This window comes from Rhinolophus sinicus, linkage group LG12 (assembly GCF_036562045.2).
Source record: "Rhinolophus sinicus isolate RSC01 linkage group LG12, ASM3656204v1, whole genome shotgun sequence".
Lineage (NCBI taxonomy): Eukaryota > Metazoa > Chordata > Mammalia > Chiroptera > Rhinolophidae > Rhinolophus > Rhinolophus sinicus.
Window position 1 is genome coordinate 23255800 of NC_133761.1, and position 21796 is coordinate 23277595.

General features: G+C 38.7%; 1 protein-coding gene across 1 annotated transcript in view; it reads right to left on the reverse strand.

The window, feature by feature from the left end:
* TRHR (thyrotropin releasing hormone receptor) overlaps window positions 1-21796 on the reverse strand; it is a 41972-nt gene that overhangs the window by 12970 nt on the left and 7206 nt on the right. The gene's annotated exons all lie outside the window — the stretch shown is intronic.

Consider the following 21796-nt stretch of genomic DNA (forward strand, 5'->3'; position numbering starts at 1 on the left):
TAAAAAAATAGAAGATATTAGAGCAACTTTGTTTGCTTAGGGAACAATCCTGTAGACACGGGAAATTTATGATCTAGGAGAGAGAGGAAGGTGACAATTGGAGGAAATACGTTCTTGAAGAGGGAATAGAGTCCAGTGCAAAAGTGGCAGGGTTGGCCTCTTCTTAAGCGTATACACAAAATTACTTTTTTGACATCTATCCTTTTTTCCTGAGACATCAAAATAATGCAGGAGAAAATGCCACCTTTCTTGTCAATACCCTGAATCCTGAATGGAATCCTGAGAGCAGTTAATTGTTTAATTTCTTGGAATTACCAAAATATTTTCATTGTCATTAAACCATCTGTATTCATATCCCTGTAAAACCCATAGGATAGGTGTTATTACTCCCATTTCATTGATGAGGAAATGGGAACTGAACTCAGAAAGGCAGAGCTAAAGGTCATACAGCTCACATATAAGTAGCGACATTAGTTATTGAACTAAGGTCTTTTGACTCTAGGTCTAGGTTCCTTTCTAGATCATTACAAAAATCAGCATATATATAGTGACTTGAAGACTTCCAGTTGTTATTAATGATGTTTATGAAATATTTGGAAATAATAATATTGTTAGTAGAAAATACTGATAGCCTGGAATCATATATGGTTTTTTGCCCCAAATTGGAGTGCTACATTTAGAAAGTATTGATTAGGGAGAAGAAAGTTGTCATAACAAGAAAGATAGGAATCCTTCACATCAATCTATTTCCTAGGGGAAAAAAAAATCAAACAAGAAAATTAAAAAAAAACAGAAGTAACAAAATGGAATAAAGAAATAAAATGGAAACTTCCATTTTTGGCGTCTCAGCCTAATTAATAGCATGCCACTTATGAGAATCTGGTTACATGGGGTCTGAGAACATTTTCATTAATTATCAGATATTAGTTCATTAGTCTGATTACAAGGTCATAGGGAGTTAATTGATACTAAGTTCTCTGGGAGATTTAGTTGGAATTCTTATACTGATTCAGAAAAAAAAAATCTGATTTTTGTGATTCTATGTATGATTCAGAAAAAAATTTGTGCGCAATCGTAAGTTTTGCTGGACATTCTTCCTTGGGAGATAAAGGCCGGCGCATAGTCCTTCTATATGTTAGTGAGTAACAAAGTGTAGTGAGTACAGAAGAAAGAGCTGGAATTGGCATCCGATATTTCGGTTTCACAATCCATCTGTGACTCTGAGGAGACCTGGGAGGTCACATGGTCTTAGGTCTGAACCTCATTTTCCAGAATCAGTAAATGTACAGTCTGGATTTGTCTCAAAAATCTCTTCAGTTCTAACATTCTTAGAAAATATAGCTTATATGTTACTAATGGTAACACAATATTCAGACATGTTTGTGATAATTTTCACACAACTGGGTTTTGCTATGTGGGGGTCATAAAACCAGGCAAAGGGAAATAGTACCTTCAGTGTCCTTATCCCTCAAGGTGCTAATAAACCATAAGAGCAGTTTCAGTTTTTAATCACAGTGATGGTCAGGAATCATCTTAAATGCTGCATTCACAGAGGCGATGCAGTTTCCTGAAGTGCCGAAAAAATTACTAGAGTACATTTTAATTTCCTATAGCTAATGAAGAACATGGTGCACCTCCAGACTCAACACCCTGGTTTACTGACCTATTATTCTTTTCTCTTTTAAAGTTCATTATAACTGAAATATTGCTGTAGAAATGGAGTTATAGACAGGTTTAGAGGTATCCCATTGAGAAGAAAGCAAAAACTGAAACCCTTTCTAGGGAGTATGGTCAATTTAAAGACAATCTATACGACTTTTTAAAGAAATATACAGACAAAAGTTATTTAATAAAAGGTATCAGGGTCCATTCAAACCTTTGGCTAGCTTTTAGTCACATAGTATCTACATTAAATAGTGAAGATGGTTTCTTGATATTAAATAAGGCAAAGCCATATGACAGGAGGTGACAAACACATCAGTAAACTTATATTTGAAGAGTATGTGCCACTTTCATGATCAATGATCTTCAAGAGCATCATGGGAGGTACATTTAATTTGTGACTAGGCTCTTTATTAATTCTGGACCCCACATTGTATAATATCAGAGCTCTATTTTTGGCTTCATGAAAAAGGAAATCAATAACAAACTCTTATTGAATCCCTACTGCACCAAAGATTGGGAGGTCATTAGTACATGTGCCTGCCACATAATAAGTGCTCAATGCACAGTTGAATTATTGAGTAAATATTTATTTTTCACAAATGTTAAAATATAATTGTAGAGGTATGTGTGGGTTTGGGCTCTAGTTTTTTACCCTGGCTGGAATGGTCCAATTTTTCAGAAGTGCACTTCTTTCTGGAAACATTTTCTTGGTTACTGAATACAAAACAGCTAGCTTTAATTTTCCGATGCCATTCTTAAAGGGTAACAATGTATTCTGCATTTGGAGGCTGTCCATGTCCTGCAATGCTACCTATTAATAAAGTATCCTGTTACTGGGGATAGATATTTTGCTCTTAGATGGCCTACAGCAAAGTGATCAATGACCCTTTGCATTTTGTTGCATTAAATGAGCCAACAGGATAAACTTGACTAGACAGTTATATAAACCTGAATTGGGCCAAGTTTCTACACTGACTGGGGCCTCTGGGATTTTCCTCTTGTTGATCTTTCTGCTCTGTTTTGACATCAATTTTTAAAAGACAGTTATAATCAATGTGGGTGCTTCCTATCATGGAGTGAGATCATTGGTTGGGCTTAGAAATTGAATGATGAGGCCGGAAAAGGGCTTGGAATCAACTCAAATCAGTTAAAGTATAATAAAAGTGAATAAAATCTGAGTGGTGATTCACGGTGGGGCAGATCATGGACTGTCACATCCTGCGTTGTGGATTACATTTCTTGACAAGAAGCCACCCCGAGATGCTAATGCATGGGTTCTTAACTCCACTTGTCAAGTTTAATATTTAAATGTTCCATCCAGAATAGCCATTCTGGCAAGAATTATGGAGAATTTTCTGGGCTCTGCTCTGATTGAAAATACCCATGGAAATATTAGCAGAGATTCACAGGAGAGAAACTTGGGTTGTATTCGGTGGTGCTTGAGAAAGGAGAAGAAGGGATTAAAAGAAAAAATGGTGACATAAGATTTTTAAGTGTCAATGTGTGTGGTGTGTCCAGTGAAATTGAAAACAACAACAACATTCTCTACAATTCTAGGGGTGCTGAGGAAGGTAGACTGATCAAGCAGAGCTGTTTCTTGAGTGAGACATTTGTGGGGACAGGAAACTGAACTCTATATCTTGGAGGACTGCATATGTCAGTAAGGTCATGAGTTGGCACTGCTGTTGGTAAGATACAAGAGCATGGATGACAGCTGGAGGTACAGGATGGCATACTTCTGTGCAGAACATGACAGACCCTTCCTCTCTGCTACCTCCAGTTCTCTAGTAAAATTACTAAGCATCATCAAATACCAAGTGTGAGGGAGGTCCTTGAGGAAAAATAACAGAGTTTTGCACCCAAATCTGATGTGGGATGAGCCCTCAAAGCCTGTACTTTCTTTCAAGAGCCAAGTTAGAAAGAGGCACAAACACATGAAGAGTGGAAAAGAGTGATGGAACATTGAGCTGTTCCGGTTTGTGGGTCTAAGGTTAGGGCTCAATTATACCAAAACCTCTCAGGGGAAGAAAGACCTCGAGTGCTTGCAAACCTCACTTTCTGAGAAACTCTGAGACTCTGTGTTCAATAGAGGCTGTGCAGTATTTCTTAATATGTTTTGATCTAGAAAGAGGAAAATGGGATGAAAATGGAAGGTATTCCAATCTAGCAATACAAACTAGCAGATGAAAGGGAGGGAGAGCAATAAGATGTATAAAATACCTTCCATTTTATGTGCCAAGCATTGTGCTTGGTATTTTCTTCACAACAGTCCTACTTTATCTGCATTTTATAGAGAATAAGACCAATGCTGAGAAAAGCCATATGCTAATGAACCAAAGCCACATATATGTTTGACTCCAAAGTCTCCTTTTTCTCTTTATTATAACACCTTGAATTTGGGGAAGAAAAATTTTTTTCTGAGGTTTGCAAACCAAATACCAAAATTTGGGTTTAGAGGCTGTATGTGAGAGTGGAGCAGGGAGAATGCACAACTAATTAATATTTCTACCCAAGGGTTGCCAGCTCAGCAGCTAACGAGGATATTTCTATTCACGCTGTGATACTAAGTCCTGATGAAATGTAGTTTTTGACTGTTTCTGATTTCAAGGTTCTTCTGCTCAGAGTGGAAAACATCTACGTACTAGGTAATATTTGCAGCTAGACTCAAGGATTAGATGCACAACTTTCCACAACACTAGCAACTATTGTACTGTGGAGATGAATGTATTGATTACAGAGTCTGATGATTGTGTATGGTGAAAGTCTGGCTTCCCTCCTGTTGCTTGGATGTTTTCTTGTTCACAGGAGGTGGATATTTGGAAACATGCTGGGGAGGGAAAGACTCAGCTGGCAAAACTGGGATTCAAAATTATAATATCTCAATTTAGAAAATAAAATATCCTTCTGAATTCTTTCATAAGCCATGCTGAAACAACGCTGTTTATCAGCCATGGGTTGCATATGCTATTTAACCTTTTCTAAATGTTCTCTCTTCCAGGTAAATATTGGCGGATGGCTAAGCATGTGGAAAAGCCTGCCTTAATACGTCTGCTTTGATTTTCTTTCCTTTGATCTCTAGGGTATGTTTATTTCTCCAGTTCATTTTTCTCATTGGAACCAGCCTTAGAAATTCTGAATGAGGTATCTTGGCTGGCTCTGAGCTGTGAACACAGTTGCTAGTGATAACACTTCTGCAAAAAGATTGATCTTTTCTGAGAGAGATATTTCCAATCTCATCTCTCCCCTGTGCTTCTCTGGACACATAGCTTGATAAGGGTGACATTGTAGACTGTGATACAGACAAGCGATCCCTCAGCTGCTCACGCAGCAGGGGATGGAAAATCAATGAGAATATTTTAAAATGTAAAATGTGACTGATGGAGGGAAACGGAGGTGTTCTTTAAATAGAAGTAAAGCTCTCAGGGCTGCCATATTTTTAGTGGGCATTTAGTTGTCTTGCTTCTAAAAATCTTAGACAAAGTTCCTTAGCATGGGGGTGAGCGCACCTGAGAGGCAGCCAATTCCTTCTTTATAGGGAGGCTGCCTATGTTATGCTTGAGCCCGTCTGAAGTTACAGAGCTAATTTTCTATCTGTCCTGAAAGAACTCAGAGAGACAGCCAAAATGGTGGTGGTATGTTTCTCTCCTTCAGCAACCCATAGAGTCAGCATTTCCCATGGATTTTCAGCTTTCCAATGTGCTAAACATGGGACTCAAAATCAGAAGATTTGGTTTGAAATTTCAGCTTTACCACTCATTACCACTCAAAGCTTTCGGAGCCTTGGTGTCCACAGTTAATATATGAAAACTTATGTTTGAGGATTAATTGCAAGAAGGACATGAAAACACGTTGTAATGGATACTATACCTTTTAATAAAGGGCTATGATATTTCTGACCCTGCCTTGAAATCTGCATCCTTGGTAAGGAGTGATAGCTTTAACATTCTGTGTTAACCTAATAGATGGAATGAAGCATCTTTGCATTTATCAGCTTTTTACTGTTTGACTAGAAACCAATTTGAGTCTACGAGGTATAAGATAAAAACCATGGCATGCTGGTACTATCCTATAAGGACTAAGTTTTCACCACAGATTGTTAAGTCATCACGGTCTCTTTTTGATAATATTTTTTAGGTTGCCTTGTAGTATCAGTAGAGTGGTTAAGGGATCAGGCTGTGGACATAGCTAGATTCTAATTCTAGTTCTGCTTCTTACTAGCTGTATGCCAATGGGCAAGACATCTCATCCTTCCAAACCTCAGTATATTCATCTGTAAAATAGAAGTAAGTATAAAAAATAAATGAGGTAATTTGTGTAAAGCACTGGCATACAGTACGGTCTTCAATAAACAATAGCTCATTTTACCCTTAGAGTGTAAGGTTTCTCATCTTTGGGAAACGTGGGATTTAAACAAATGGAAAAGAAACCTTTGATGATGATGATGATGATGATGATGATGATGATGATGATACTTTAGTGAACACGTAATATATCTAGAGACCCAAAGAAGTTAATATTTCTAGAGAGAGTGGTGGTCCTAGTCCTTTCTCGAGTTACTTTTTTCATATCTCCCTGTTTATTTCATCTGTTCTAATAGTCACATTCTGAAAGGATCCTGTTGCTTCATTTGTTAACCTGTTTATGTGTCTCTCTTTCCTCCCTAGAATGATGGCTTTTTGAGGGTCCCTGCCCTACCCTACCTGCAAGGAGCAACCAGGCCTGGCACCTGGGAGGTGCAATACTTATTCAGGAAAGAAGTAAAGGAAGGAAGGAAGGTAGAGAGGAAGGAAAGAAAGGAGGGAAGGAGGGAGGGAAAGAGGAGGGAAGGAAGAATTCACTAATGCTATTGTTTGGTATTTCTAGTTCTAATACAAATGTCATTATTTTGGGTCTGACGTCCTTTCTGACATGTAAGATCTTGATGGCAGGAATAATGTGTCTAGCATATTTTTATTGCCAGCCACTGAAACCAGGTTTGGCATTAAAAAAATGCTTGAAGTTAAAAATTAAAATTAATGTGTAAAGATTCAGTCTCAAAAAGGGGCATGATAGATCAGACTGGAATTATGGTGAAGAAAATTTTCTGGGTAACTTTATTCTATTATTTAGTCTGTTATTCTGTAGAAATAAAGAGTTGTCATATATGTTGTTATGAAGAACCCAGGACATGTAAAGAGCTAAGGCTATGCTAACTCAATATGATTTAAACTGAGTTTATTTTCCAATACTGGATGTGGATTGATACTGTATTAATATATATCAAAGTAGGTGGGATTTGCCTCCACAACATACATATTTCACTTTAACAGACATTCTTCTTCTGTCTTATCTGTTTCCTTTCGTATTTAATCATCTGTGGCTTCTCTGTCACTCATAAAACTGTAGAAAACTTTATCTTTAGATGTCACTCTGCATCTTAAATTTGCAATTTTAGAGCCCATTGAAATCAAGGATTCTCCCATCTAATGAGCAAAGCGTTTTCTCCAGGGAAGACAGAGTCAAGATGAAGGCAAGGGATACACTAGTGGCTCATTTAGGCTGCCTGTAATAAGTGTGAATGTTCCTGTTTATAGTCATTTTGTGGAATCCTAAATTATTTATTTAATATGTATTTATCATTTATTTCTTGAATACCTGTCACGTACCAGTGCCTGTACTAAGTATATATTATTTGCACAAATAAACTTTTAAATGGGAATATTTCAGCAGACTTTTATGGTGAAGGGCCAGATAATAAATATTTTAGCTTTTATGGAGCTGTACAGTCTTTGTCACAATACTCAACGCTGCCATTGTAATGTGAAAGCAGCGATAGATGACAGAAATGAGCGGGCCTGGCTGTGTTCCATTAAAACTTCATTTAGAAAAACAAGTCGTAGCGCTCGATTTGGCCCATGACCATAGTTTACCAACCAATGGAACAGTCCAACACTTCTAATAAATCTGACAAATGACATATAACCTATTTCAGATCACTATTGTGATTTATGGTTAAGTTTTTCAAGTTCTTCACTTAATTATCAACAGCTCTTGTAAGAAATATGGACCAACTAATGCTGGCTCTCAGCTTGTGAACCAGTTTTCATTAAAAACTTGATGTCTCTTATGACAGAATCATGGTTAGCATTACCACTCTAAAAAATGTCACCTAGAAAATATAATGGCATCACTGTACTTTTAGTAATCCTGGGAGCTACTTCCCCAGAAGATGTGCACTCTTATGGAAGATTAAATCAGGAGTGATGTAGAAAACACTACAGGAGCCAGTCGGAGAACGTGCACTGTTGTATTGATGGTAGTGGCCCTACTGGCTCAGAGCGAGGCAGGCTCTTGGATTTTATATCAGACTCTCCTAAATTATCCATGTCAAAGACTCCTCTTTGACAGCAGTCAGTCTGTGATGGGATCCTGGCTACACCACTTACTGACTTTGAGATTTTGGGCCCGTTACTATTTCTGAGTCTCAGTTTTCTCTTCAGTAAAAATAGTGAAAGAAATATTACCTATTTCCCAGGGTTGTTACAGGTAAACGAGATGACGTATACTAAGCTGTTATGCTAGTACTTGGAACGTAGTAAATGCTAGAAAAGCAAAAGCTATTTTTGAAACTAATGGTAGAAAACACTCATTACTTACTGTGCATCAAACCCCGTTTTAAGTGCTTAATTTGCATACTAACTCATTTAATTTCAACAATGGCATCCAGAGGAAGGTACTATCATTACCTCCATTCCACAGTTGAAGAAACCCATATCCCACTTACAAGTGGTAAACCTGGAAGTTGATCCTGACAGTTTGCCCCTCTACCGACCTTAAAAAAGATGAAAGTCTGTGGTCTAGCTGTACCTAAGAGGGCATTGTTTCTTATTCCCCAAGTGAAAATAGGTAGAGGTTGTCATACTTTTTCTTACAAAAATGAAGAGAGCTGATGCTGTATTTGGGTAAAGGAATACTCATCACAAACCTCTTTCAATCTCTGACCTACCTAGAGGTCCCACTCCCGCCACTGGGACATGTTTTGATTCTGAATTAAAACATAGAATGCATTGTCTTTTAGAATAATTGTTTCAAAAGTTTATAGAATGTAATTAAACAGCATCACGAAAGCTATATATACTTTCTGTGCATAAAAGCCAAATGACTTATGTAGGCCAGCCTGGTGTTTTAACATTTCATTAATGGGAACAACTCTGCTGTTTCAGGCATTGATTTAACAAATGACATTTGCTAGTGCCTTGAATATAGAATCAAAATAGCACTGCACTCTGAAAATGGGCTACTGATTTGATATCTCTAACTACCCTATTTAAAATTGTACCCGTTGTATTTCAGTATTTCATGTCCTTCTTATTTGCTTAATTTTTCTCCACAATCTGATATGTCACAATCTGATATATGATACATATTTGTTCACCTACTATGTGTACTTATTCCTTGATTTGCCCCCTCCTCCTTAGAACGTAAGCTCCGTGGATAGGAATTTTTGTCTTATTTGCTCATTACTCTGTTTCCAGGGTCTAAAACAGTGCTCAGAACATTCAGCCAGGTGTTCAACGTATTTTGGGGAACGAATGAGTCCATTTAATTGTTACATATAGAAGAAGAAAGTCCCTTTTTCTTAGGCAGATATAGCCCATACTATACCTCCTCTCTGAGATACTATTAGTACCATGTTGCAGTGTGAGGAAGTAGAGGATAGTATTGCTATCAGAGGCTTTGGATTCGATGCTAGGATGAGATTCTTTGCTCTTCCATTTTTTGATTGGGTGACCTTGAGCTTAATGTGTCTAAATCTCAGACTTTTCACCTTTAAAATGGAGATGGTATATTATACCTATGTCATCAGTGCAAATAAGATGATGCATGAAAATCCTTGAGCACCATGCCTGGCACATAATAAGAGCTCATAATTATTACCTATTCGAAAGGTTAATAAACCACTGACACCTGTGCAAGTGGGACAGACTAGTTTCTAGGGTACAATGGTATATGATAGTAACTGAAGAATCTAAGCTGGAATACTTAAACAGTGACTCTTGAAATGGGAGGGGAGGCTTTGAGGAGGGTCAGGAGAATCTCCTGGAATTTTCAAAACTCTCCATGCTCCTGGAGAGACGACAACATTCTGTCCCCTTTAGGATTTGTGTGGGTTATACTTCTGCTGCTGAAGGGGAAAATGTCCTGCTCCTCTGGGTCTTGGGAGTGAAATAAAAGTTGATAAATTTACAATACATTAGTACTATGTAATATGTTCAAATTTTTATGATTGCAAACCTGGTATACAGCTGAAATATTGGCTAATTATACAAGGAAATCACTACTCACTACAGAGGGTTTCCCGTAGCTGAGCGTTTCCCACAGCACTGCGATAACAGTTTACCGAGATGTTTTACTTCTGAATGCAGACATTTCTATTTCTCTTTGGGGAAAAAATGACTTTGTGAATTTCATCTTTGCTATTCGTTGTACGACAAGTTGTCTTTATGATAAATTATTGGTGCTTTGAAAGAATATTGCATAGTCTAAATAACTTGACTTTACTTTTAATATTGGGATCATACTGTGTCAGTTTAGCTGAGGCAGAAAGGTGACCTTACCAAATAAATAGAATTCTGATTTTAATCGCTTTCCTCTGTAATACCTTTAAAAGACACTGGTATTGTCTCAAAGTGGGCTTACTTTAGGTATCAGTTTGCAAAAATTAATGTACCCTCCATGTTACCAAGAGCTTCTTAATGACCATTAAAAATTATTTGAACAGGTAGTTCATATTGTCACAGCCCAGAAGTTTCTGTCATTTGACTAACTGGGTGTAATAAGAACACAAGTTTTCTTTCAGGGCTGTTGTCTTCATGATTTGAAAAAAAAAAAAAAAAAAATGTCAAGACTGCTTTTTCTACCGGTGGTGTTTGCATGCATCATTGTCTTTTTTTAAACATGTTTAGGATGGGGACAATCAGCCTGATGTGATTTAGTAACCTGTCTTGACTCATTATTCTGTTGGGGAGGAGCCAGCAACCAAAACAGTTATTCATTAGCTTAAAAGCCATGGTCAATAGTAGCAGTTTTCCACATATCTGAACTGTGGGTCTGGACTGGATTTTGAGTGGCTGGCACAGACTTCTTGAGTTGGGAGTGTTCCCCTAAGGAATAAACAGACATCCTGCCTGATGGCTGAAGTGTGAAGAGTGGTGTACTGATCAAGAAAGTGTTATTCTGTGGAGCCTCTCTGGCTTTTACCTTTCGTGTCTCAAGGGTCTTGGTGAGGCACAAAAACTCAGTATGCCTGCAAACGAACGAGAAGAGTCAAGCACCCTCGATCGTGCAGATCCTTGTTTATTCTCTGCACCTCATAACGCCATCTCTTTTTGAGATACACTCAGTCACAAAGTAAAGTCAAGAACTGTGCAAAATGGAGTGTGTTGCTTTTGTCACAAGGCTAATTGCTTTGAAGTGTGTTTCCGGAATCCTTCAAAGATAAATTGGAAAGAGCTGAGATAGTTGAGGGAAGAAAAAACAGATTGTGAACACCAGACACGTCGGTTGGAGAGGCTGATAAAGGAGAAACCTGGCTTAAGATGGTGAGAACAGAGTTATGGCCAATGAGGAGTTCTGTTCACAATGTTTTTGAGTAAGGGGTTTATTGAGGCACCTCACTGCTATTCTGAAGGCAGGGCTTCAGAAGAACTTTTTGGTGAATGTAGAAATCCCTGCCCTGTAGTAATTCATCAGCTCCGATCCAGTCTGGCCCTTATCACGAAATCGTTGCCTCAGTAAAGAGGGTTGAAGGGCTAAATGGGAAATTGTACTAGTTGTGGGTATGTCACTTGCCACAACAGAAAAGGAAACAAACTTGAGGACAATGAAATGGCTCATCTAAATAGGACACCATGTGTAAGGACCTTCAGGATCAGTGCCTCTGGCTGTCAAAATAAAGAGAGGCATTTCCCTAACTATCTTGAGATGTTCATTTGGGAATGAATCCCCGACAAGCCCACTACACAGTGTTTAGAAGTCACTAAGAAATTCAGATCACCTGTAATTTACTACTACACCAGTTCATTTTGTTTTGAAACACAAATGGGACTTAATCCTGCTATCATTCTAATCGTCATCTACCTATCCCGTTCCCCACCATGAACCGCCATGCCGCTATTCGTGTCCCCTCCCTCCGCCATTGCCTCTTCATTCTCCAGAGTAATCACTTTGCCTATACTCTTTATGGTATATTTTCTTGCCTCCTCAGGAACCGTGCCGCATCACAATTGAGCCTTGCTCGTGTACCTACAAACAATTCTGCGGACTCTACTAGCTCTTTTTCATCGGAATTTAAACAGGCTCAGGTTTCTTCTGTCTTAAAAAGTAAAGCAAAACAAAACAACAAATATAAATACTCAGCCTTGTTTCTGCCTGCCATTACTCCTCTCTCTCCCCGCCCCCAAATTGTTTGTTAAAACAGCTGTCTACTCTTACTCTTTCTATTTTCACCCCCTATCAATTCATTCACCAACTCCATGAAATCTAATTTATTCCTCCCAAAACTTTATGGGAACTGCACTCACAAAAGTTATTAATGCCTAATTGGGGTGCTTTTCCAGTTCTTATCCTGACATCTTCCTATTGACCATTATTGCAAGTCTCCTCCTTTGGCTTTTGTGATTCTACTTCCTCCTGGTTTTACCCCTCCCTCTCTGGCAATTCCTTTTGTTTGTTTTACAGGCTTTACATCCCATTCTCCCCAGAATTCTAGCTACTCCAGAGTTTCTTTTCTAATCCACAAAATTTGCCCAGCCATCATATCTACTCCAGGTCTTTTACAAACCATCTATATACTGATTGCTCCCAATGTATATATAGGTGCTTCTTTAGAGCTCTAATTCTATATTTCTAAGTGTATCCTTGTAGTCCACAGACACTTAAAATACCACATGGGCATAACTGAAAGGAACATGCTCACTGCCCTGAAATACGTTCCTCCACTAATTGTCCTCACTTAGGCAAGTTACCCTATACAATGAATAATAACAGTAGCAGTAGCTACCATTTATTATTTCCAGGAGCCAGGTACCATGCTCAGTTCTTTGTAAGGATTTTTGCACTAACTCGTAATAACTACCTTTCTAGGATGTTATTAGCAGCCTTTTTACAGATGTGTAAACTGAGTCAAATTAACTCGTTCATATCACATAGTCAGGCGCCAAACCTGGCTCTGACCCCAGAGCATGAGATTCTGGAATGCAGGCTCCCAACTGTCCGTCCACTTTCTTTCTCAATGAGTTAGCTTTGACTCTTTTCTCTCTCCCTTTCTACACATCTACTCACACCACATCTATTGATTCCATTCCCAAAGTATTTATTGATTTCTGTTCTTACTGCTATTTATCTTATCATTTAGGCTTTTGCAGAATCATTGTCTCGCCCATACCATTACAGTATTCTCCGAATTAATGTCCTTGACTCTGGTCCAATCCTAGCCTACCTACATCGAACACCGTAATCTTTCTGAAGCATAGATCTGATTATAACATGCTTTGCCTTGTAATCTTTGAGTGACTTCTCATAGCCTTTAGAATATTGTTCAAATCTCTCAGCATTTTATATAAAGACCATATTTCCTGGTCCCTGTTTGCCTCATTAGTCTCATCTTTTGTTGTCTAGCCCTAATGAGCTACTTGAAGTTCTCTGGATTGATCGTGTTCTTTCCGGACCTCTGGTCTTCACCTCTACAGCTCCCATTGCATAACTGTCTTCCTTCCCTTCTTCATCGACAAAACTACTGTTAATTTGCAAGGCACAGCTTAGGAGTTTCCTTTCCCAAAGAGCTTTTCTGTTGCTCACCTTTCCCCAAGCCATCTAGGTGAGGTAACACTAATCTGTGCACTTTTCCGTAGTAACACATATTCTTTTATGGCTTTAGCTATCAGTTTACTTTCCTGTGTTTCCTGTTAGACTGTGAACGTTTTGTGAGCGGGTACCCTGTTTTGTTCATTTTTATATTCTAGTACCGAACCCAGCACCTCGTATACAGTAGGTTTTCAATAAAATCATAGATAAGTAGGTACAAATCTGTCCTCACTTCTACGATTTTCCTATTCCGTATAATAACGCCCTGGAAGGACTTGTAATCATTTAAGAAGACCATCTTTAATTTCAAGATAACACTGCCACTGTACACAGCAGTTGGTTTATACAAAAGTCTTGACTTGATTTCTCTTGACAGGGTCAGAGGGATATCTAATCGATTCATGAAGAAATGCCTGGAGGTCCATCCTAGCTTTTTATAATCTCTCGTTAGATAGTTCTCCTGTAAATTTACCCTGAATCTGAGCCTATTCTTATCTTTTCTGGCAACACAGAAAATATATCAGTTTATGCTTTTCTCCCACTTTCCCCCACCCAAATTGTATGTATGCATAATCTTTCAAATGTTTGCCAAGTAGTATCAGTCATATAGGCAAACTCCTGTCAGAGGGAACATGGCAGGGTGTCAGCCTGCATATTGGTGGAGGCTTTCATCACTTGGTTTTACCAATGATCTTTAAAATTTCATGGGGTGCTCTGCACTTACCCTGCTTCTGTCCTCTCTAATTCTCACAATGGTGCCACATCTCTCTGAGTCACTTCCTTATTTTCCAAGCTAAAAGCTGCTGCCTGCAGAAAATATGCTGCGTTCTCCCATAGTCATAAATTCCCATAAAGCTCAAAAACCAAAGGCAGAGAATGGAGAGGCATAGAATGCCTTACTTACAGCTACTATATAATTATGTTCAGGCCATCTATCCAAAGGGCATAGCCAAAGGTCACCAGTGTTGTTCATGAAAGGTTGCAGAATTCTCTTTTCGAAAGTGATAGTCTCTATTTTTATTTCAACTCAAGATGACTTTCAGGTGTTTTCTATTATTCATTCTATTTCATGTGCACAGGTATTGAGCCTTTTTTAAGTTTTTGAGCTGATTCAATTTTTTGTTTATTCAAGTTCTTCTCATGTGCCTCTCAAGCAGCTCTGAAGACCTGTGTTTGACGCTAGTGACAAGACAATGGCTTCTCAGTTTTAGATAAATCCACTTATGCTGTGTTTTAACTTTAAAAACAGATTTTTATGCCTCCCATGGCAACATTTTTACTATTTTGCATATTTTATATTTGTAGAGTAATTCACTGTTTAAAATTGAACACAAAATATATTTGTTGAATGATGGATGAATATTCACCAAGGAATATATTCATTCTTTTTTTTTAACCTTTCAGAAAATTTTTATTTTGTATTTTTTTAAAATTAAAGTTTATTGGGGTGGCAATTATTAGTAAAGTTACATATGTTTCAGGTGTGCAATTCTGTAATACATCATCTATATATCCAATCTCCATCAAAATCCCAACGGCATTTTGTTTTAAAGAAATAGAACAACAAAAAAAAAATCATCAGATTTGTATGGAAACACAAAAGACCCCGAATAGCCAAAGCAATCCTAAGAAAAAAGAACAATACTGGAGGTATCACACTCCCTGACTTCAGCTGGTAGTACAGGGCAACAATGATCAAAACAGTATGGTATTGACAGAAGAACAGACATGCAGACCAATGGAATAGAACTGAGAACCCAGAAATAAATCCACATAAACATGGACAGATAATTTTCGACAATGAAGCCAAAAACATACAATGGAGAAAAGACAGCCTCTTCAATAAATGGTGCTGGGAGAATTGGAAGGGCATGTGGAAAAGAATGAAACTAGACTGTTATCTGTCACTGGGTACCAAAATTAACTCAAAATGGATTAAAGTCCTAAACATAAGACCTGAAACAATAAACTGCATAGAAGAAAACATAGGTACTAAACTTATGAACCTTGGATTCTAAGAGGATTTTATGAATTTGACCTCAAAGGCAAGGGAAGTAAAAGCTAAAATAAACGAATGGGACTGTATCAAACTAAAAAACTTCCGCACAGCAAAAGAAACCATCGACAAAATAAAGAGGTGACTAACTGAATGGGAGAAGATTTTTGCAAACTGCCTCCGATAAGGGGCTAATATCCAAAATATATAAATATATTCATTCTTTTAACTGAACCTTCTCTCTCTCCTTGGCTCATTCTTCTTTCTTTATTTTCCCTCCCAACTGGGACCATCCAGTAAAACGCCATCTTCTGCCCTCTGGCCATATTCCAAGAGGGGAAATTAGGTCTTTTTTTATTATTATTTTTTTCTTTCTCCTAGCAGCACCACAGTGCTCTTCTAGGCTCTTAAATGTAAAGATTCCTCCAGAACTCAGTTTTTGTCAGTCTGTGTTTCCTCCTTTTAAAAATCAACTTTAGTCAATAGTCATACTTTTTTTCCCCTCATTATTCTAATGATTCCTAAATCCACATATCTGGTCTTGACCAGTTGTTTACAATCTAAAATTTCCACATCCTCATTTTAAACTGAACATTTCTGGTGGTGTTTTTTAATATCTCTCCCTCAACATTTGTATCAACAATTCAATTTTCAGGCCACTGAAAAAAAATCTTTAGAGGCATATTAGATCTTTCCATCTTTCTCATCTTTTATATCCAGTCTTTACTAGTTTAGTCATTTATCAATATGTTCCTGGACACCATGACACTAAGTGGGCACAAAAATGAATGGGATGATGTTTCTGCCATTGTGCTGTGTACAATCTGGTGGGAAAGACATTTGAACAAATTGTCACAGTGACACGGTATGCTGTCCAGATGCAAGAGCAAACTGCTACAAAGAGAAGGAAGAAACACCAAACGCTGCCAGTGGAAATCAGGAAAGTCTGCTCTGCTGGGTTATCTATGAGAGGGTAGGTGAGAAGTAACAGGTCAAATGAGGGGATGCAGAATGCTTGTGGCTGGAGGAGTATGCACCCTGGCTTGGAAGCATCATAGAGTATGGCCAGTTTAGGAAACCGCTTGTCAAGTGGTATGTTGGGGACAGGGATAGGATGAGTTTGGGAAAGTAAGCAGAGAGCAGAACATAAATATCCCAGTATGCCATGATAATGACTTTGGGTTTAAACCTAGAAGAAATGGGTATATTGGAGGATTTTAGGCATTGTAGTGATACTACCAAATTTGCATTTAGTGATTGCTGGGGGATGATTTGGAAGAAGGCAATTAAGAGGCAGAAAGATTGGTTACAAAGCATTTGCAACAGTTTGGTGAGGCAGAGAGACTGGACTGCTTGTCTCAGGTGCAGAGAGGAAATGACGAGACTAGAATTGATGAGAATGAGTCTAGCAATAGCAAGGAGGGGTTGGACATGGGAGGCATTTCAGAAAAAATAATTCCAGGTACAATGACTTGAGGGGAGTATGAAGGTTTGAAATAGACATTTAAGGCATGAAAAGAGGGAACTGATTATGGTCCTGTAAAGGGATATGTGGAGATCACCGAGGGCCCGCTGGAATGGAAACTCCAAGGGTGAAGTAGATGCTATCTATAAATGTGATTTTCCTTGTGTTCCTCAATAGCATGATGAGGAATCTGAGAAGGTTGGGGGTGGTGGTGGTGATGGGGGTGGTGGTGGTGATGGTGGTGGTGATGATGGTGGTGGTGGTGGTGGTGGTGGTGGTGATGGTGGTGGTGGTGATGGTGGTGGTGATGGTGGTGGTGGTGGTGGTGGTGGTGGTGATGATGACGGTGGTGGTGGTGGTGGTGATGATGGTGGTGGTGGTGGTGGTGATGGTGACACTGTGCTTGGTTTTCCGTCTTCATTGATCCAGGTCCAGCCTATATGTCCTCCAATTTTATAACACTTCCCAAGTCTCCCAAACTTGAACCTTTGGTCCACATCTGGCTAATCTCATTACTATTCCTCAGAGAGCACATGCTTTTTTAAATTCTGGGATTTTTTTTCTCCTGTTATACCCTTCCCTTCCTCCTTGTTTATCTGGAATGAACTCTCTCCTCTCATTCTCCTTAACTAACCCTCTCCAAACTTCTAGACACCTGTCTACTAGCGCCAGGAAACTTACTTTAACCACCAACAATCTCATCTTTATTTGGTTTTCTCTTGCCCTATGATTGATATTATAGAAGCTCTGGAACAGGAGTGCTGGGTTCAAATCCTGACTTTGCCACGACTAGCTGTGTGACCCAGAGCAGGTCACTTAGCATCCTTTATGCCCCTAAATCCTTTTCTCTAATTAGTTCCTACTTCCCAAGTTTGTTGTGAGGCTTTATTGAGTGAGTTCATGTAAAATATTTAGAACAGTACAGAAGACATAATCAAAAGCCAATAATATGTAGCTTCTGTTATGGGGGTGATTTGGTATTGTACTTACTGTATTTCTCTCTGGGCACATAGTAGAAGCTCAAGAATTACTTAGTGACTTGAACTCATGAATATATTGTTAGAGGAACCTGAAGGATCTACCTCTATTATAACCTCTAAACTTTATCTTCTTCAGGAAAGAATTACTAGTTTCTATTTTTGCTATTTCATGAATAAGGAGGGAACAAATGATATTTTAAATATAATATATAACTTACGTACAGTAAATAAAAAGTATTGAGTGCTTGTTATGTATTAGACATTTATTTCCTCACAGCAACCTTATCAGTGGGTATCATTAGTATTCTATTTTTACATATGAATACACTGACATATTAAGAAGTAAAATATCCAAAGTTATGGAGATAGGAAGTAGAATGCCTGGAGCTTGAACTATGTTTTTCTGACTGTAGAGCTCATACTCACCTCCCTTCCAGTATACGTCGAACGTATAGAAACCCTTGATCAAACTGCAGCCTGAACTGGGATCTTGAGTGTTGCTTATAAGAGTGGAAGCATCAAGAGTGGAGAGGGCTTTATAAGAAGGAAACAATTACATGAGTAAGTTTGCATAGTACAAATGAGCTTGGTATGTATGGGAAAATCCGGTGCGACATGTCTGACTCTACAGAGAAGGAATAAATATAGATAAGACGTCTGTGCATGGTTATTAACTCCACTGCCTGTCTAGTCACCCCAGCTAGGACTCTGGGACTTCCTGTAGGAACTTCTTTCATCTTCATCTGCCAAACTAGTAGTTAAATCCCACTGATTTGACTCATCTACATCCTTTCTAGCCTTCCCTGCTGTTACCTCTTAGCTCAAACCTTCCTTGCTTCTTGCTTGAATTGCAAAATCCGTATTTTTATTTCCCTGGTTCTATGTTGGCTTCATCGTGCAATTTTATGAGAAAAGTTCCCAAAAGTCAAATTCCACTTGCCACTGTCCTTGTTAGAGGTCTTCATTATGTAAATGACTACTTCTGTTGGTTTGAAGGTCTTGTTTTTCCTGTTGGCCTGGTGAATGCTTACTCAAGGCTTATGTAAGAGCGGAAGTGACTCTGACTCAGCAGGAGGCTTGCTTTCCAGCCTTAAGTACAGTGTGCACCCCTTCCTTTTGGCCTCTTCTGCACACTGTACAGGCTGCACGTGTATTTTCCAACCACTTTTAAGTAGTGATCTTTCATATTTTATTGAATGTTCCATAAGGTAGGGGCTATCATTGGTTCTCCGGAGCAACGCCTGGCATGAAATTTGTGTTCAATAATTGTTTATTGAATTCCCAAAATAACAGATGAATGAAGCCAGAAAAGTGATAAAAATGCCAGATTTCAGTGGGCTTTGAAAGCCAGTCAAAGGAGATTGGGGATATTTCTTTTTGAAAGAAGGTGGTGTGCGCAAATTGTCTTAGGGAAATTAATCACATAGGAGCCCTCAGATAGATTGATTTTCATCTTTATACCTCTGCTCACACTGCTTTCCTTCCCTTAGTTGCCATCCCTCTGCATCTTGGCCCATTCTAGCCAATGTAGCGCCCTCATTGTGGAGGGTATTTTAAACACTCATTGGAAAGCCAATGGGATTTTGTACAAAAAGCAAATTATTATTTGAGTCTGTCATATTTTTAAGTTAGCCTGTTCTGTCTGAAAGGGGAGAGTCTTCCTAAAAAGTCTTACCTACTAACAAACTTACCATCATACTACCCAGCAGCCAGTTTGGCTATTTTGGAATTCAAAAGAGATTTAATAAAAGGAAATTTTAATTAAAATTGGAAAAGAATATGGCATAACTGAACAATAAATTTTCAGAAGGCAAAACAGCATGTTGGATTTGACTGAGTTCCAAAGTATGCATGTAGGTACTCTCAAATTTTCATTTACTATATGTAAAATTATATACGACACACACACCTACACAGAAATGCATATTTAATGATCACCTCTCCACAAAAACGGGAGGGTTCCCTGAGTTGTCATATTTGCTGATTTCTGTAGTTTAGGTACTTCAACCATGACCAATTTTAAGTAACCAGTGTGATGTCACAACACACAATTGGGAAGAGATACTAACAACCTGATCCTGCAAAGTCTATATTCTTTGGCTGCAACACACGACTGTGTATATACACTTTTGGGAGCCTGCTATGTGCTAAAGTCAATGCTGAGGACACAGAGGATATAAGGTCCTGCTCTTAAGCATGTTAGTGGCAGTGGGAAGACCAACAAGGTAACAATTATGATACATAAGATTATGAAACTAGAAGTATATGCAAAGTACTGTAAGAGCATAGTTAGAACACCTAACATACATACTTATAGCTAGGCAATCAGGTATATAAATCTGCCAGAGAAATTCAGGGAAGGCTTGGTGGGGTGCATGGGGACAGCATTTGATCTGAGACTTGGAAGATAATTGGGAGTTTGCCAGATGAAGGGCATTCTAGCTGAGAGAACATAGCAAGTTCAGAGAACTACAAATGATACAGTATCACTGGAGCATGAAGTGTAAGTTAGAGGAGCGACAAGAGATGAAGCTGAAAACATAGGAAAGAGCCAGGATCTTATCTGTTATCCTGAGGAGTTTAAACTCTAGGCCTCAGGGAGTTATAAAAATCATTTTGATAACATACCTCTGTGTTACAGAAATCTGTTAGAGAGCAAAGTGCAGAATGATTGGAGTGGGTAGGATGGGAGTCAGAGAGGCTGGTGAGGTGTGTATTGAACTAGAGCAGGTGACAAATGGCGGACAATGGTAGTGTGATGGAATAGGTCAGCTGTGAGAGTTACGAGCTAGAAGCAGTAGGAGTTGGCTAGTGCTTAGGTGTGCAGGTGGGTAGGATGGAAAGGCACTGAGAGGGGCTCTTAGATTTCTGGCGTAGGAACCTGAAATAGGAAAGAAAGAAGGAGGTGTTTATGAGGGACAATAATGGGCTTCATTTTAGACATACTGGATTTGATGCACTTACATAAGGTCCAAAAAAACACCACACAAAAAAACCATTTAAGTATGGGTCAGGAAATATCTTTGCTAGGGCTGTATACTGGAGACTCGTAGGTGGTAGTTGTGACCATTGACATGGATAAAAGTAAGCAACATGACAAAGGGCAGAGCTGGGAAGAGGACCCAGGAGTTAGATTTAACAGGACTACAGTATGGTTGGGCCTCCCCTCACTAGACAATTCTCTTTTTGTGTTCAACTGTCTTCCTTCCTTTTCTCCCTGTCTCCACATTGCTGCTGTTAGACATTCTGCCCATAGAGGCCCAGCTGAACACAATGTACTCCATAAAGCCCTCCTCCATTTCCTCCCATTTTTCTTCTCCCTCACAGATGCCCGTCCTCTGTTGTAGAACGTGATGGTCCTCTCAGGATTATTTGGGTACATGACCAACAGTGACATCCTTGAAGGTGAAGCATTTGCCTTTACATATCCTGTAGTTTCCACTCCTAGCCCGATGCTGGGTGCTTTTTGGACTGTGAGTGAATGTTTAATTACAGTGAGGATGCTATTGAATATAAAATAACCTACTGCACAATTTTGCGAAATGTTGAACTAGCTCTGGCTTTATACCTCTTAGTCTTTCTCCAACGGATTAAAAACAAACAAAATAAAAAAAGAAAGGAGCTTGAGAACATAGATATAGCCCACCTTCATCTGTTTGGAACTTGGGATACCTGTTTGCAGTTTGAAGAATTCACAAGAGGCTATATAAGGAAGCATAAAGTAGTTTGTCATTTTCAAGGTTAGCTGATTTTAAGGTGTTTTTGTGTGGCCAAATTGAGAATTCTAAAGGAGTGCAGGTTTTCCCCTTTTGTAGGCATTTAGGAAAATTAATTTTTCTCTGCTGG